The sequence below is a fragment of the Lutra lutra genome, chromosome 11 (assembly GCF_902655055.1).
Source record: "Lutra lutra chromosome 11, mLutLut1.2, whole genome shotgun sequence".
Lineage (NCBI taxonomy): Eukaryota > Metazoa > Chordata > Mammalia > Carnivora > Mustelidae > Lutra > Lutra lutra.
The window spans coordinates 4,018,257-4,033,840 of record NC_062288.1 but is presented as its reverse complement, the minus strand read 5'-3'; positions in this window follow the sequence as shown (position 1 = coordinate 4,033,840).

The following is a 15,584-nucleotide window of genomic DNA, read 5'->3' as shown; positions in this document are numbered from 1 at the left end:
AATCCTTTTTAGTATAAAGATACTGAGAGGTAAAAAGGAAATAAGTAAAGCAGTGGAAAGCAATAAGTCACACTAACACTAATCAAAGAAACAGAGTGGCTCTATGGATGCCCAACAAAGTGGATTTCAGAGCAAGAAATATTGCCAGGTATAGAGAAGGTCATTTCATAATGACAAAGAGGCCAATATTTCAAGAGCGTATTCTTAATATATCAACACCTAATCACAGAGCTTTGGAATACACAAAATACAAATACGTGATAGAAAGCAAAGAAAAAACAGATCAAAAATGAAATTGGGGATTTCCACAGCCCCTTTCAATAATGAACAGAAAATAAGGGCAGAGGATGAGAAAGCACACTGAATACTGGAATGACACACTGACCCATTAACCAAGTTGGTATCCACAGAACAATGCTGCTCGAAATACAAAATGTGCTGTAAGCTATAATATTTCCTCTGAAATGGAATAGAAATGGGGTTTTAAATCAATTTTCATAGAACAGCTATTAAAGAAAGAATTTTTTCACCTTGTATTTTGTGTATAATTTTGTCTTAAACTGCTTATCTGTTTCAGAAGGCTAAATGAACTAGATTTTAAAGATCACAAATAGATTTTGATGGCAAACCTCATAAATAAATTTCATCATTTATGTATCAAACTTCTGTGCAGTGGGAAGCCTATGACAAATAACAAAATCACATACAGGCTTTGATAAACTATTTATATAATGTTTTAAAACTTAACCAAGTGTGAAATACATATTTATAATATGGATACCCAGATTCAAAATTGATAAAGTATAATGCCTTTGATGATTTTTATTGGCAGGTGTTTTCTGAGTGAATCGGTACTGTAAATTTATTCAAATTTGGATGTATGCACATGGAAAAGCTGGCATGTCATATACTTTTCTACAGAAATGGCTGAGTAAGGCTTCACCCTGCTTAGAATGGAATACACTTGCTAGAAGTGTATTACCAAAGTTAATTATCCCCCAACAAATTTTGGCCATAAAACAAAGAAATAACATTATTATAATGAGATTTATAAGGCCCATGTGTCTGTGTGTGTGTGTGTGTGTGTGTATGTGTGTGTGTGTGCGTATATAAATATATATATATATATATATACATTCCCATTTTTTTCCCCCTGGAGATCTTTGATAAGATTAAAAGAAGCAGGCTAGTGATGATGAACATTTTTTCATGTGTCTGATAGCCATTTCTATGTTCATCATCACTAGCCATCAAGGAGATTCAAATTAAAACCACATTGAGATACCACCTTACACCAGTTAGAATGGCCAAAATTAGCAAGACAGGAAACAACATGTGTTGGAGGGGATGTGGAGAAGGTGAACCGTCTTCCACTGTTGGTGGGAATGCAAGCTGGTGCAGCCACTTTGGAGAACAGTGCGGAGATTCCTCAAGAAATTAAAAATAGAGCTTCCCTATGACCCTGCCATTGCACTACTGGGTATTTACCCCAAAGATACAGATGTAGTGAAAAGAAGGGCCATCTGTACCCCAGTGTTTATAGCAGCAATGGCCACGGTCGCCAAACTGTGGAAAGAACCAAGATGCCCTTCAACGGACGGATGGATAAGGAAGATGTGGTCCATATACACTATGGAGTATTATGCCTCTATCAGAAAGGATGAATACCCAACTTTTTAGCAACATGGACGGGACTGGAGGAGATTATGCTGAGTGAAATAAGTCAAGCAGAGAGAGTCAATTATCATATGGTTTCACTTATTTGTGGAGCGTAACAAATAACATGGAGGACATGGGGAGATGGAGAGGAGAAGGGAGTTGGGGGAAATTGGAAGGGGAGGTGAACCATGAGAGACTATGGACTCTGAAAAACAATCTGAGGGTTTTGAAGGGGTGGGGGGTGGGAGGTTGGGGGCACCAGGTGGTGGGTATTAGAGAGGGCACGGATTGCATGGAGCACTGGGTGTGGTGCAAAAATAATGAATACTGTTACATTGAAAAAATAAAAAATTAAAAAAAAAAAAAAGAAGAAGAAGAAGCAGGCTGCTCCTAAAATAAAAACACACCTGAGTCTCTGTGTTGTTTGCATACAACACAGAGACTCGGGTGTGACACATTGTATGTCAACTATACTCAGAAAGAAAATGAAGGAAGATGAAATGAAAGAAAGAAAGAAAGAAAGAAAGAAAGAAAGAAAGAAAGAAAGAAAGAAAGGGACACCTGACTGGCTCATTGGGTTAAAGCCTCTGCCTTCGGCTCAGGTCGTGATCCCAGAGTCCTGGGATCGAGCTCCACATCAGGCTCTCTGCTCAGCAGGGAGCCTGCTTCCCCCTCTCTCTGCCTGCCTCTCTGCCTACTTGTGATCTCTCTCTCTCTCAAATAAATAAATAATCTATAAAGAAAGAAAGAAAGAAGAGGAAGGAAGACAAGAGAGGAAGGAAGGAAAAGAGAAAGAGAGGAAGGAAGGAAGGGAGGGAGGGAGGGAGGGAGGGAGGAAGGGAGGAAGGAAGGGAAGACAGAAAAAGAATAAAGAAAGAAAAAATAAATGTACTCTGGAGTCAAGAAGCACGTTCTTGCCTTGGCCGCTGGGCCTGCCTCTGCACCACCAGGATCCCACAGGAGTCTCTTGCAGCACCTGGAATAGAACATCATGGGGGCACATCTGACCTTGGGCAGTCACCTCTCCTGCTGAACTGCACACTGCAACTGCCGATTACCCTGGATGCTTCTGGCAAGACCGTAGTACTTCCTGGCACAAAGAGGGAACTTCTTATTTGAAACTAATAAGAAAGAGATGGGTAGATGAGAAATAACACCCTCTATGATGACACAACCAGAATGTATGAAGACCTCAAAACATGAACCCGCTCTACACCTGAATATAAAAAAGTACAAAAAATATCCGCTGAAAAACCCATTTGACATCCTGAAATATCCTAAAAAATTTTATAGCTCTAACAGTAAGTTATGTGTGTGTGTGTGTGTGTATCCTTCATCTGAATGGCAAAGAAGGTAAGGTTTTAGTAGGTACGTTCACAGAGTGTGACATTAGGCAAACGCAAATGATTTCAAGTATTTTGTGATTGAATTTTCCATATTACCATATGAGAAAAAATGTCTGACTGTGTAAAGATCTTTTAATTTCAGTTTGGCCTAAGAATGCTTGGGTCTATGAATAATCTGTCTTTCTTCTGTTTGGGAGCCATAAATAAGAAAGAAGATTCTATTTCCTTACTGAGAAAAGGAGTCCACACTCAGGGAATTGGAGGGATACAAGTCAGATTCTGGGTTTCCTTGGTTCTAGGTGGCCTGCCCCACACCCCATGCACCTGTTTCTCTGCTTACCACACCACGACCTTCCACAAGCCATGTCTTCACCTCTTTCCCAGGTTTCCCGGCCTGGCTCTGCGTTTGGCATGTGCCTTCCTTGCATCTCTTCTGTCCCCGTCCTTGGCTCCCCAGCCGTCCAGCAAGCTCTCATCCAACCTATGTCTCCCAGCCAACACCGTCTTGGCAATTCCGAACACAAAAGATGCAATGAGCTCCACAGGCATTTAGCACCTCTGTAAAACATGCATACCGAAAACAGAAGGACATGCACATTTTATCCACGACTCACTGATAATAATGGAACTTTTGCCAGTATTTTACATTTTAATTTTATTTCCTCAATGTTTTACATCAAAGTTTTGCTTCAAAAATTTGAAAAACAAAGTAACATTTAATTAGAAAATGTTTCAAAAATAAATAAAAAAAGATTGCCTGAGAGCATGCAATGAGCATGACTTTTATTATTCACCTTCATTTTTACCTGTGGGAAAAAATTGTTTTAAAAGTTTTTTTAAAAATTAGGGGGCATCTGGGTGGCTTAGTCGGTTAAGTGTCTGTCTTTGGCTCAGGTCATGATCTCAGGGTCCTGGGACTGAGTCCCACATCAGGCTTCTTGCTTGGCGAGGAGTCTGCTTCTCCTTCTGCCTCTGCCTGCTGCTTCCCTTGTATGTGCTCTCTCTATCAAATAAATAAAATTTAAAAAAAAAACAAGTTTTTTTTTAATTTTAAACAACAGAGACTGCCAATTTAGGATAGTACAAATAAGTATTTCTAAATCTTTCAAGCATTTATAATATTAGAATGCATGCTTACCCAGATGTTATTAACAGAACAATTATTATGAAGAAAGAAAATTGTTTAATAAAGAAGTCAATTTTGAGACTCAAAGATTTATGGGATTCTACAGAACATGGTCATAACATATGGAGTATAGGAATCTTAAGAGAATCTTCTGTTACAAATAACATTTGCAAGGAGAATTTCTTTTTTTTTTATTTTCTTTCTTTCTTTCTTTCTTTCTTTCTTTCTTTCTTTCTTTCTTTTTTTTTTGTATCCAAACACCTATTCCAACTGTGAACTTGTTTTTCAACTTGTAAAATTTATAAATTGAATGGTAGGAATGTCATGAACCCACTAATAAAGTTGTTTATTGACTTACACTCTGATCTTTCTAGGCAAATATTTTATATGTATTTTGTTATATTTTTTATTGAGATATAAGTGACATATATTCATTTCATGTGAACAAATAATGATTTGATATTTGTACATATAGTGAAATCATCACGATAATAAGTGTAGTGAACATATATCTCTATACGTAGTCATATTTTTTCTTGTGATGAGGACTCTTAAGATCTACTCTCTTAACAACTTACAAATATGCAGTAAAGTACTCTTTTTTTAAGTAGGCTGCACACCCAGCATGGAGCCAAATGTGGGGCTTGAACTCATGACCCCATGATCCAAACCTGAGCTGAGATCAAGAGATCCAGATTCTCAACTGACTGAGCCACCCAGCTGCCCCCATAGTACAGTACTATTAACTGTAGTCACCACACTATACATGACATTCCCATGACCTATTTGTTTCATAACTGGAAGTTTCTACTTCTGATCCTCTTATACTTTTCTTTTTTGAGTGAGAATAATATATAATCAAATTGATCAGAATGCCAGGGCATAAGCTTTATCAATACAAAAACCAGCAGCTATCACATTTGTGAAACCTCTTGTTTTATGCACCCTTCTGACCTTTGATAGAAGTAGGAAGTCAGCACTAGACAATTCTGCGGAGAGGGTTCCAAGAAAACACACCCCACCTCTTTCTCCTCCTTCCTCTAATCTCCTGCAAAGAACTCACCACTAACTTAACCCTACTGAAAAACAGAGCACTATGGAACAATGGACACACTCCACACAATTAACACAAGACAAGATGAAGAAGAGTGGAGAGTCTATTTATAATAACACATTGAAGCATTTCATCAAAATTACTAATACTTGTTTGAAACATATGGCACAGGTACAGGGCCCGAGTTTCATGTTGATGTTGCATCCCGAATTTGATTGATCCAACTGGTCATGTGCATGGCTGAAAAACACAGGCCAGCCTCCCCTAAACTCATGAGGGCTTACTGTTCTGAAGACTGTGACTTGGAGGGCTATGGGATGTGGGCTTCCCACAAGTAATCACACTTCAAGCAAGTGGAGAAGGAAGGGGGTGATCCAGGGAAGTTTAATGTCTTCTGCCCCACATACCACACATACCGTGCTTTTTCCTCCTAAGGAGAGGAGGCAAGGGAACACAGTGATGTGGGTCATTGGACTATCATGGGGACACACAAAAACTTGCATTGCAAAGGAATGGCTCATCCTTGTGAACACCAAACACTTTGTGGGTGAGATTGTAGAGTGTGCTAATATCCAGTCCCCTCCCCGTTCACCTGAGGCCTGTAGCATCCCTCAGCCAGCCTCACCCTAGACAACTATCTCCTTAAGGATGGCAAAAAACTGTATGATTCCAGTGCTAGCATAGGGCTCCCACAAGCATTACCATCCTTCTTGTCAGCTGGTGCTACTTGGATTCTGTGGATAAAGACCTTTTTCCCCCCTTTAATTACCAACTTTTAGAGTGTTAGAACAATAGTCATCTCAAATAGTAACAAATCATTACTCTTTTCTTTCTATTTTTTAAACAGCATTAACATTTGAATACTTCTGTAGGCAAGTATTTAAATGTAGGCAAGAAAAAGGCAAACCTTTTTCTCCTTCTGCTTGAGAATTTGACCTTCAGTTAACTTCCTAGCTATGTTTCCCTGGAAACAGATAAAGAGAGTAAGTTACTAAGTAACATTGCTTATAATTTAAAAAAAAAATGCCACTCATTGGCAAATTGGATCTAGCCTGGGTGAATAATGAGATAGAAAGCCATATTTTTCAGCTTCCCTGAGAGCAATCACTCCTGGGACTGAATCTTCTGGAACCCATGGTACATAGTAAAAAAAAAAAAAAAAAAAAAACACTCTCTTTTAGAAATGTCTGCAATAACATAGTCTATAAAGCTGTTCCAGGAGCTCAGCTCCTTTGGGAATGAAGGTCTGTAGACAAAGTAGCTTGTACTCCCTGCCGTGTGTGTCTCATCTCCTTGTACCAGAGCCATTTGAGGTGTGGCTGCAGGACTCAGATTGAAAAGAAAGACCCGGATACCTTGATGGCAAACTCTGAGTCCCATGTTCATACTCTGATAGATTAGTCTCATATAAGAACTATCATAATGTGGTGAGTCTGAATATCGACTCAAACCTAAGAAGACCCTTTGTTGGGCATGGCAGAATGTCTCTGTATTGTGACAAAATAAAGACCCCAGCAATGCCTAGTGCATTCCCTGTCCCGCTGGAATTCGATTCCTTAGATAAGCCCTGGTTCCTTTTAGTGGAAAAATACGTGTGGAAAAAGAAAGGTGGGGTTCAGGAGGATTATTATTGTTTTCCAATCATTGTTATCAGAGTGTGATGGTCCCTAGGCCTTTTCCTACACAACAGAAAATCAGAAAAATCTTGAATTCGTAATAAAAATTCCAATTAAATTGGGGAAACTTGGCATATGTTCTTTAGTATTATACTTGTAGCTTTTCTCTCTTATGCTGATAACATTAACATAATCATTTATTTGCTTTACCCTGCACTATAGCAATAATTTCAATATAATAATACCAGTAATTCCATGAATAATAAGGTTACCGAATATACTCTGTGATTTCATGTTGTTGTTCTTCAGTCTCTTAGTGCTCTTAGTGCTCTTCCCTCTAAATTATCATAGACATGGTTTATAGATATGTTTTAGATCACCAGAAACTCTTTCCTCCCTATAGTTATCAAAATAAGTTGATGTAGAAATATGTTCCATTTTGTTTGTGTTCAAATTATGCCTTCTACATAATTTAATCTGTTAAACAGCTACATTTTTGTCATTCAGTATCAAAACTATTTAAAAACTGTATGACAAAGATGTCTTGGGACATCTGGGTGGCTCAGTCTGTTAAGCTCCTGATTCACTTGATCCTGGGATCTAGTCCCGCGTCGGACTCCCTGCTCAGCGGGGACACTGCTTCTCCCTCTGCCTGCCACTCTCCCTGCTTGTGCTCTCTCTCTCTCTTTTTGTCTCTCTGACAAATAAATAAAATCTATGGGGAAAAAATTTCAACCTCTTCCTTCTGCTGCCTGTAAAAAAGAATCTTGTGTTTTATTTTTATTATTTTAGCAATTTCATTTTGTATAATAAACAAATACATGTTGTTACATATATATTTATGTACACATGTATTTTAATTTCCTTTTTTATACAAAACATGCTGTATCTCTTTTGTGATTTTAAATTTTTTCCATATAATAAGATTTGTTAGGATGCGTAAAGCAGGGACTGTGTGCAAAACAGGGCATTGTAAATTGATTCCATTGATTGATAATTGTGCAGAATGGAGTCTTTAAGAACTTCTTTGGAGCAAATATCAGGTTTATAAAAGATGATCATAAAATTATGAAAAATATTCCTTTTTATATTTTTTTCTTTATTGGTTTCCTTTTTTAATTGTTTCTTTTTTTTTCTTTTTTTTCTTTTTTTTTCTTTCTGAACCTCTTTTTATCCCCTTTCTCCCCCCTCACGATTTGGGATCTCTTCTGATTTGGCTAAAGCATATTTTCCTGGGGTTGTTGCCACCCTTTTAGTATTTTACTTGCTCCTTCATATACTCTTATCTAGACAAAATGACAAGGCGGAAAAATTCACCACAAAAAAAAGAACAAGAGGCAGTACCAAAGGCTAGGGACCTAATCAATACAGACATTGGTAATATGTCAGATATAGAGTTCAGAATGATGATTCTCAAGGTTCTAGCTGGGCTCGAAAAAGGCATGGAAGATATTAGAGAAACCCTCTCGGGAGATATAAAAGCCCTTTCTGGAGAAATAAAAGAACTAAAATCTAGCCAAGTTGAAATAAAAAAAGCTATTAATGAGGTGCAATCAAAAATGGAGGCTCTCACTGCTAGGATAAATGAGGCAGAAGAAAGAATTAGCGATATAGAAGACCAAATGACAGAGAATAAAGAAGCTGAGCAAAAGAGGGACAAACAGCTACTGGACCACGAGGGGAGAATTCGAGAGATAAGTGACACCATAAGACGAAACAACATTAGAATAATTGGGATTCCAGAAGAAGAGGAAACAGAGAGGGGAGCAGAAGGTATATTGGAGAGAATTATTGGAGAGAATTTCCCCAATATGGCAAAGGGAACAAGCATCAAAATCCAGGAGGTTCGGAGAAGCCCCCTCAAGATCAATAAGAATAGGTCCACACCCCGTCACCTAATAGTAAAATTGACAAGTCTTAGTGACAAAGAGAAGATCCTGAAAGCAGCCCGGGAAAAGAAGTCTGTAACATACAATGGTAAAAATATTCGATTGGCAGCAGACTCATCCACAGAGACCTGGCAGGCCAGAAAGAGCTGGCGTGATATATTAAGAGTACTAAATGAGAAAAACATGCAACCAAGAATACTATATCCAGATAGGCTATCATTGAAAATAGGAGAGATTAAAAGCTTCCAGGACAAACAAAAACTGAAAGAATTTGCAAATACCAAACCAGCTCTACAGGAAATATTGAAAGCGGTCCTCTAAGCAAAGAGAGACCCTAAAAGTAGTAGATCAGAAAGAAACAGAGACAATATACAATAACAGTCACCTTACAGGCAATACAATGGCACTAAATTCAAAACTCTCAATACTTACCCTGAATGTTAATGGGCTAAATGCCCCAATCAAAAGACACAGGGTATCAGAATGGATAAAAAAAACAAAACCCATCTATATGTTGCCTACAAGAAACTCATCTTAAACCCAAAGACACCTCCAGGTTTAAAGTGAGGGGGTGGAAAAGAATTTACCATGCTAATGGACATCAGAAGAAAGCAGGAGTGGCAATCCTTATATCAGATCAATTAGATTTTAAGCCAAAGATTATAATAAGAGATGAGGAAGGACACTATATTATACTCAAAGGAACTGTCCAACAAGAAGAACTAACAATTTTAAATATCTATGCCCCTAACGTGGGAGCAGCCAACTATATAAACCAATTAATAACAAAATCAAAGAAACACATCGACAAGAATACAATAATAGTAGGGGATTTTAACACTCCCCTCACTGAAATGGACAGATCATCCAAGCAAAAGATCAACAAGGAAATAAAGGCCTTAAATGACACACTGGACCAGATGGACATCACAGATATATTCAGAACATTTCATCCCAAAGCAACAGAATACACATTCTTCTCTAGTGCACATGGAACATTCTCCAGAATAGATCACATTCTCGGTCCTAAATCAGGTCCCAACCGTTATCAAAAGATTGGAATCATTCCCTGCATAGTTTCAGACCACAATGCTCTGAAGCTAGAACTCAATCACAAGAGGAAATTTGGAAAGAACCCAATTACACGGAGGCTAAACAGCATCCTTCTAAAGAATGAATGGGTCAACCAGGAAATTAAAGAAGAATTGAAAAAATTTATGGAAACAAATGATAATGAAAACACAACGGTTCAGAATTTGTGGGACACAACAAAGGCAGTCCTGAGAGGAAAATATATAGCGGTACAAGCCTTTCTCAAGAAACAAGAAAGGTCTCAGGTACACAACCTAACCCTACACCTAAAAGAGCTGAAGAAAGAACAAGAAAGAAAGCCTAAACCCAGCAGGAGAAGAGAAATCATAAAGATCAGAGCAGAAATCAATGAAATAGAAACAAAAAAAACAATAGAACAAATCAACGAAACTAGGAGCTGGTTCTTTGAAAGAATTAATAAGATTGATAAACCCCTGGCCAGACTTATCAAAAAGAAAAGAGAAAGGACCCAAATAAATAAAATCATGAATGAAAGAGGAGAGATCACAACTAACACCAAAGAAATACAGAGAATTATCAGAACATACTATGAGCAACTCTACGCCAACAAATTTGACAATCTGGAAGAAATGGATGCATTCCTAGAGACATATAAACTACCACAACTGAACCAGGAAGAAATGGAAAGCCTGAACAGACACATAACCAGTAAGGAGATTGAAACAGTCATCAAAAATCTCCAAACAAACAAAAGCCCGGGGCCAGATGGCTTCCCGGGGGAATTCTACCAAACATTTAAAGAAGAACTAATTCCTATTCTCCTGAAACTGTTCCAAAAAATAGAAATAGAAGGAAAACTTCCAAACTCATTTTATGAGGCCAGCATCACCTTGATCCCAAAACCAGACAAGGATCCCAACAAAAAAGAGAACTACAGACCAATATCCTTGATGAACACAGATGCAGAAATTCTCGCCAAAATACTAGCCAATAGGATTCAACAGTACATTAAAAGGATTATTCACCAGGACCAAGTGGGATTTATTCCAGGGCTGCAAGGTTGGTTCAACATCCGCAAATCAATCAATGTGATACAACACATTAATAAAAGAAAGAACAAGAACCATATGATACTCTCCATAGATGCTGAAAAAGCATTTGAAAAAGTACAGCATCCCTTCCTGATCAAAACTCTTCAAAGTGTAGGGATAGACGGCACATACCTCAATATTATCAAAGCCATCTATGAAAAACCCATGGCAAATATCATTCTCAATGGAGAAAAACTGAAAGCTTTTCCACTAAGGTCAGGAACACGGCAGGGATGTCCGTTATCACCACTGCTATTCAATATAGTACTAGAAGTCCTAGCCTCAGCAATCAGACAACAAAAGGAAATTAAAGGCATCTGAGTCGGCAAAGAAGAAGTCAAACTATCACTCTTTGCAGATGATATGATACTATATGTGGAAAACCCAAAAGACTCCACTCCAAAACTGCTAGAACTTGTACAGGAATTCAGTAAAGTGTCAGGATATAAAATCAATGCACAGAAATCAGTTGCATTTCTCTACACCAACAACAAGACAGAAGAAAGAGAAATTAAGGAGTCCATCCCATTTACAATTGCACCCAAAACTATAAGATACCTAGGAATAAACCTAACCAAAGAGACTAAGAATCTATACACAGAAAACTATAAAGTACTCATGAAAGAAATTGAGGAAGACACAAAGAAATGGAAAAATGTTCCATGCTCCTGGATTGGAAGAATAAATATTGTGAAAATGTCTATGCTTCCTAAAGCAATCTACACAGTTAATGCAATTCCTATCAAAGTACCATCCATTTTTTTCAAAGAAATGGAACAAATAATCCTAAAATTTATATGGAACCAGAAAAGACCTCGAATAGCCAAAGGAATATTGACAAAGAAAGCCAAAGTTTGTGGCATCACAATTCCGGACTTCAAGCTCTATTACAAAGCTGTCATCATCAAGACAGCATGGTACTGGCACAAAACAGACACATAGATCAATGGAACAGAATAGAGAGCCCAGAAATGGACCCTCAACTCTAAGGTCAACTCATCTTCGACAAAGCAGGAAAGAATGTCCAATGGAAAAAAGACAGCCTCTTCAATAAATGGTGTTGGGAAAATTGGACAGCCACATGCAGAAAAATGAAATTGGATCATTTCCTTACACCACACACGAAAATAGACTCAAAATGGATGAAGGATCTCAATGTGAGAAAGGAATCCATCAAAATCCTCGAGGAGAACACAGGCAGCAACCTCTTCGACCTCAGCCGCAGCAACATCTTCCTAGGAACATCACCAAAGGCAAGGGAAGCAAGGGCAAAAATGAACTTTTGTGATTTTATCAAGATCAAAAGCTTTTGCACAGCAAAGGAAACAGTTAGTAAAACCAAAAGACAAAAAAAAAAAAAAAAGACAACTGACAGAATGGGAGAAGATATTTGCAAATGACATATCAGATAAAGGGCTAGTGTCCAAAATCTATAAAGAACTTAGCAAACTCAACACCCAAAGAACAAATAATCCAATCAAGAAATGGGCAGAGGACATGAACAGACATTTCTGCAAAGAAGACATCCAGATGGCCAACAGACACATGAAAAAGTGCTCCATATCACTCGGCATCAGGGAAATACAAATCAAAACCACCATGAGATATCACCTCACACCAGTCAGAATGGCTAAAATGAACAAGTCAGGAAATGACAGATGCTGGCGAGGATGCGGAGAAAGGGGAACCCTCCTACACTGTTGGTGGGAATGCAAGCTGGTGCAACCACTCTGGAAAACAGCATGGAGGTTCCTCAAAATGTTGAAAATAGAACTACCCTATGACCCTGCAATTGCACTGCTGGGTATTTACCCTAAAGATACAAACGTAGTGATCCGAAGGGGCACGTGCACCCGAATGTTTATAGCAGCAATGTCTACAATAGCCAAACTATGGAAAGAACCTAGATGTCCATCTACAGACGAATGGATAAAGAAGATGTGGTATATATACACAATGGAATACTATGCAGCCATCAAAAGAAATGAAATCTTGCCATTTGCGACGACGTGGATGGAACTAGAGGGTATCATGCTTAGCGAAATAAGTCAATCGGAGAAAGACAACTATCATATGATCTCCCTGATATGAGGGAGAGGAGATGCAACATGGGGGGTTAAGGGGGTAGGAGAAGAATAAATGAAACAAGATGGGATTGGGAGGGAGACAAACCATAAGTGACTCTTAATCTCACAAAACAAACTGAGGGTTGATGGGGGGGAGGGGGTTGGGAGAGGGGGTGGGGTTATGGATATTGGGGAGGGTATGTGCTATGGTGAGTGCTGTGAAGTGTGTAAACCTGGCGATTTGCAGACCTGTACCCCTGGGGATAAAAATATATTATATGTTTATAAAAAGTAAAATTTAAAAAAAAATATGAAAAATATAATGCAATTGGATTAAATAAAATGTGTAGACATGCATGTAGGTAGATATATACTCTTACACTTATATATGTAAGTTATTTAAAGATTTTATTTCTTTATTTGAGAGAGAGACAGACAGACAGAGAGAGAGAGAGTGAGAGAATGAGTGGAAAGAGGGGCAGAGAGAAAAGCGACTCCCTGAGGAGCAGGGAGCACAGCGTGAGACTCAGTCCCAGGACCCTGGGATCATGACCTGAACTAAAGGCAGATACTTAACGGACTGAGCCATCCAGGTGCCCCTTTCTATATAATTTTTTTTTAAGATTTTATTTATTTATTTGACAGACAGTGATCACAAGTAGGCAGAGAGGCAGGCAGAGAGAGAAAGAGGAGCAAGTAGGCTCCCCACGGAGCAGAGAGCCCGATGTGGGGCTCGATCCCAGGACCCTGAGATCATGACCTGAGCCCAAGGCAGAGGCTTTAACCCACTGAGCCACCCAGGTGCCCCCTTTCTATATAATTTTTTTAAAACCATTTCCTCATCCCCATTTTTAATGTTTCTAGATTGAAATGTCTTTGCTGGTAGGATAGTGTCCATCTTATACACTGGAATATGATCAGTGCCCACCAAATTTCCTTTATCAAAAAAGAATTTAAGGGGTGTCTCGATGGGTGGCTCAGTCAGTTGAGATTCTGAATTCTGATTTCAGCTCAGGTCATGATCTCAGGGTCATGAAATTGAACCCCATGTCGGGATCCAAACTGAGCATGGAGCCTGGTTAAGATTCCCTCTCCCCCTCTGTCTTTGCCCTCCTCTTTCCAGCTCCCTCGCTCATGAACTCTGTCTCTCTCTCTCTTAAAAAAAAAAAAAGAAGAAGAAGAAGAAGAAGAATTTGATATGTAATCAAATGAATGAATGCCATTTCCAGGAAAGAGTAGATTTTAAACAAAATTTGTAAATTAGAGCAAAATATCAGTAAGAGGACAAATTTCTGAGTTCCAGTTTAGGTTATAACTAGGAATAAAGCTGTGATTCTCAACTCTTCCAGCATCAAAACTTCATCTTTTTCTCCCCAGACATAATGCATGAACTAATGTTTTGAGAATAATCACTCCAACCCCATTTCACAGGACAGAGGAACATCACATAGTTACCTGGTTTGAGTCTGAGATCAGCTGAACAGCCATCTCGTTCTCAGCTGTTGGTATGTAATACTGATGAATGCTGAGCAATTATTTCACAAACCTAAGCTTTACTTTTTTTTCTTTGTTAAATGGAGATCATGAGAGTTAAGAGTTATGAAGCACAGATAACAGCCAACCAAGTCTCCCTGGATGCTTTATCTAATTTGTTACATAAACTCAGTTTATATATGTATACGCATTTTGGAAATGTTTTACATACAAAGATGTTATACAGTATCCACTGCATTCTTTGTGGAGTTAAGAGTCTGGTGCAGTAGGATGTTGCCAAGGGTGATGGAATTCCAGCAGGTGGTCTGGTAGCAGGTTAATTACAGGCTCAAGGAAGAAATGAATCATTAACAGCCCAGTTGAAGTCCCTGAGAATGTGGTATGCAGATTACCTATATGGAACCCCAGAAGTGAGATGATTGAATGCATTTCCCCCGCTCTGGGACTCTCATGTAATGGAAATGGCTTCTTCAATGAAAAAGAAAAAGTAGCATTCCCTGGGGGACTGAGGAAGAGTCTTGGATATATTTGGGCTAGCTCAGGCCAAAGCAGTCATTCCCCAATAAAAATAAGCCAGCGTCACTCTAACCCCATTTCTGCAAGTACCTAGATCCTTCACATTCCGTGCCCTGACTCCATTTGTACACTTTCGTCTCTCAGAATTATTCCCATAATTGCACTTTGTGCAGATGGACAAAACCACTTCCCCTTGGTCAGAAACTGGAATTCCTGCATTCCTCGTTAATACACAGCTGTCTTGTCTTGTAAAGGAAAGCCATACCTTCCCAACATGAGTCCATGAGTTATAGTGCCAATGTGAGACCGCCAGATGCCATCCACATCCACAGGCACCAGCTCTCGCTGACTGCTTCTTCTTCACGGGGTGGAAGGTGTGGGTATCGACTTTAAATTCCAAGGAAAATGATTAGTTGGAACTCTGTCCCGCTGTTGGCATTTGTGATAGAGTAGGCCCTTGAGGTTTGCAGATTTCATATCCCAAGTTTTGTCTATTGATGAACCAATGCATCCCATGATTTGTAATTTTGCTGAGGCATAAGATTGAAGCTCACGCACTAGAAAGTCTGGCAGTAACTCTTGAAGTGATGAAAATCTTGTTTCTTTGTGATAAGTGGTACCTAAAAGTAACCTAGACTAGTAGGAAATCTGGGGTTAATGTAGCTCTCTTGGCA